Here is a 4093-nt window from a genome sequence, read left to right as displayed (position 1 = left end):
GGATAATTATATCCTAATTAATATTATATAGGAGATTGCATATATAATATAATCTTGATTTATAAACGCAAGCAACATTAAATCATGATTTGCAAAAGCAGCGCGCATTTTCTCATCGCTACAGTGCAACTAATTTAACGTTATATCACAGCTTGCGTCAGATCCGTCTAGTGCCAGCGACTGACAATGAGATACTATCGTTAAAATGAATGCTATTTGCATGTAAATCGAATCGACTGATGACTCGATCTTTAAACAACTGCGGAAAAGCTTCATTAGATGAGTATGAGAGTGCGTGTATTTCTGTTGATTGTGGGACACACATTGAATTCTATCCCGTTTGACGTAGAAATTACGCAAGAGAATTACAAATTATGCAAGATACACAGTAGACAAAATCTAGTTCTCTTGAACTAACAACACGCATTTTTATATCAAATATTTAATCTGCAATATATCGTGGAGAAACGTTCAATTTATTCGCCTCATTTATTCCTCATAAAAAATAATTAACATTACTAATTGCTAATATTCATAATCAATTTTGTGATGTAATTGCTATCTAATCACTATATAACAAAAAATTTTAGAGTTTGTAAAATATATAATCTAGCTACAGTTTTAAATTGGTCAATAGATTCAAATTGTCATTTTATTTTATAAAAAAGTCTACCTATCGCAATTGACTAATATATTAAGATATAAGTTTTACATTTTAATTATTAGGCGGTCACTAAACAGACTTTTTTATTATGAAAGAATCTGACAAAGACAGTAAATAACAAATGGTAAATTGTTCGTAAAATTGTTGGTAAATTGTTGGTAAAATGTGACATATTTAAATTCTCACTTTTATAAAAATTGTTAACTTTTAATAACGTTATTTAGAGCCTTCTTCATCAATCTCTTGTTAAGCTGATCAAACAGTTAACTCGCAGTAGCGCCAATAGTTATGTTCGAAAAGAGGAAGAGAGAGGAAAAGACGTGATACATTGTTTTTAACATTACTGTGAATTAACTGTCGGTTATTATTATAAAGATAATAAAAAAAGAAAAAACACTTGAATAAAAACATCGGCGCATTCAATTTGCTTTGGCAAATATTATTTTATGTTCTTATTTTCTAGGTAGATATAATATTTAATAGTAATTTTTTATTAACAATTATATAAATTATAACTATAATACAAAATTAACTTTTTACTTTTTTAATTCTTATTATTATATTTACTCTATATAAGATAAAATGGGACTATTCTGCTTCAACTTTAAAGTATCTAAAATAGTATCTAAATATCTAGTTACTGTATCCATTGGGTATATATCCATATATTGCACTATTTCATTACAGATAATTATTTATATTAAAAAGATTATCTAAAAAGTATTTCAGAGCTAGCTAATGTGTATTATGTGGATTGTCGGTACTGATTAAGTAGATATTATTTTTAATAAATATATTATTTAAAAAGCTTGTTAAAGCGAAAAAAAGAAAAATTTTATAGTTTGTGATTACATAAATAGTAAAAATAAATATAGCTTTTTATTACAATTTTAATTGAACAATAAGAGTATGGAAAAATATAATTTATAAAACAGTGCTTTTTTTTTTCTTTTGTATAAAAAAATATTTTTATTATATTAAATTTTATTGTATTATTTTTATTGTATTAAATAATATTTTTAGAAAATTATATAACCGTGCTGAATAACATATATACTCGTAGATACGTATCAATAATGTAGCAGTGGCGGTCCGCAATACATAAGATGACCAATTAAAAAGTCAAGAGTTTCAAGTCAGGTTCAAATCCTACTAGATGTAAAAGAACTTTCAAGATACAATTTAAATTTTTACATATTATGATTAAATAGTACACAAAATTTTTAGGAATAGAAAATAACCATTCATCTCTTAAGAAGAATACAATAAAAAAATGTAATAATAATAAGTACATAGAAATTCTAATTAATAAAAATTATCTAGAGATTCTAATTAATTTAAATTATCTATTAGATAATTTTCCTGATACAGAATTCTCAATTATAAAACTGTCTTGGGATTAGATGGAGAAGAAAAATGACAATAAAGAAGATAAATGTTTTATTTTATTTTTTTTTTTATTTTTTATTTGCTATTTAGTCGCTGTGTCCGATCTAGGATAGACTACTTACTAATTAATTTTTTACCCCTAGCTTTAATTAATTTTTTTATATAGCTACTAGGAGAAGCGTTACATTACCGATCAACTGACTAAAAACTAAACAACAGTTATGTAAGACACAACAACTTTTCTATTTCATGACGAGATAGACATAAGGTTCAAGTAGTGGAGTCTATCAACGTTGTTGTTACACTTTCTGTTGTGCTTCTACATCGATTAGGACGATGTCCATGATGTCCATGATGAGGAATGGATTCCTTCACACAGAATAGAACTTTGTTATTTTTCAGAAATTTATCGATAAACGATCATGTTTAAATTAAGACTTACAGATCCCTGGAACATTGCACACACTACTATCATCAAGACCAAGAATACCACTGATAGTCTCATATTGCAATCTTGCACTGCTACTGCTTGCACTGTAAATGTTTACGTCGCATCACGTCGTAGCAATATTTATATCGGTGAATAATGATCTATTTGGTAAAAATTGACAATGAATAACGGTAATCACGTCTGTTTTGCCATTTGTATAGCCCATTGTCAATTATGTTCCTTTATGACAAAAATAATTATTTTACAAAACATGGGTGTGTTTCGCATTCTTCCAAGCATGTGTCACTGATAAGAGATCACGTATGTAGGCGAAAATGACGTCCGACAAGCATATTTAAACGAATTCCAGTGTAATAGAAAAAAATATGATATTCAAAACTCTAAAAAGAAACAAAGACTAGTCAACAGCATTCAACAGTATCAAGTGCCCTGTTTACGTTGTTTTGATTGTGGGGAAAAAGCCAGCTTTCCTTCGCTGCATGAAATTGCACCTTAATAGAAAAAAACATGATAATCAAAATTGTGTACCATACGTAGGAACGCGATCATTGTGCGTGACTGTGAAGGACATGTGTCATAATCGACGAATTAGAGCCATGATACGCAAAAAAACTTAAACAGTAAAATGTAAGCGAATTAATCAATCATTTTCGAGACCGTTATATCATAATATAAGCATCAGTAACCCATTCAATATGTTGATTTTCTTACTGCTTACGTTTTACTGTTTAAGTTTTTTGTGTGATATGGTCCTTAAACCTCGTCTACAATGAACAGTAGCAGTAGTGAATTAAAGAGTAAGCGTAGAAATCAATCAATTATGGTCGATTGATGAGGAGGATAATCAACTATGATCGGTCGATTTCTATGCCTACTCCTTAATCCACTGCTATTTCCCATTATAGATCACGCATTGAAGCCTATGACACAAAAACATAATGCAGTAACACGTAATCACAGTAAAAATCGTAATGCGTGGTTTATATACATTGGGCTGTAGTAGTAGAGACTTTTAGTCTGAGAGATTATTTGCTTTGAAGCAATAGTGTAACTTTCTCTGAACAAAATTTCATAATAAAATGATTTTATCTTTTATTTTAGATGTTAAAAACGAAATAATACATATATATTTACATATTTACATATGATCTCGTTTCCTCATTTGTATTCTCCATCGCAAATATAATTTTAAATACCCTAATACATATATTAGATCTACAAATAAGTTCTGACTTCTCTGAATTAGCTAACTGTATCTTTATTATAAATTCAAATCTTTTTTTTCCGCTACTTTGGGAATTCGTGGTACTAACCTTTATGATAAAAAAAAAACTACGCATGAAAACCTTGCTAGACGACATACTCTCACAAACCTTAAAAGTGAACACGATGTCGTCCAAGTAAGACATTGTATTCTGTTCACTTTTCAATTAAAAAAAAGTATTCTCGAAGCGGAAGAAATTATTTGTTCCGTTTTAGGAGAAAATGCGGTGTCTGAAAGTACGTTCAAAAGGTACTACAAAAAATTTCGAACGGGTAATTTCGATCAATATCGTTCGAGAGCATCAAAAAAAGTTGAAGACGAGAAA

The 4093-nt window shown here is 28.8% G+C and overlaps 1 long non-coding RNA gene across 1 annotated transcript; it reads right to left on the bottom strand.

Moving 5' to 3' along the window:
• Positions 1-2089: 2089 nt before the first annotated feature.
• On the bottom strand, positions 2090-2591 carry LOC108746837. Its single transcript, XR_001939195.1, has 2 exons — positions 2496-2591; positions 2090-2422 (listed from the first exon to the last, which is right to left on the bottom strand). It is a non-coding gene; the product is annotated as an uncharacterized LOC108746837 (long non-coding RNA).
• Positions 2592-4093: the final 1502 nt, after the last annotated feature.

The sequence above is a fragment of the Trachymyrmex septentrionalis genome, unplaced genomic scaffold (genome assembly GCF_001594115.1).
Source record: "Trachymyrmex septentrionalis isolate Tsep2-gDNA-1 unplaced genomic scaffold, Tsep1.0 scaffold19, whole genome shotgun sequence".
In the NCBI taxonomy this organism is placed as follows: Eukaryota; Metazoa; Arthropoda; class Insecta; order Hymenoptera; family Formicidae; genus Trachymyrmex; species Trachymyrmex septentrionalis.
This window is presented reverse-complemented; position numbering and strand designations above follow the sequence as displayed.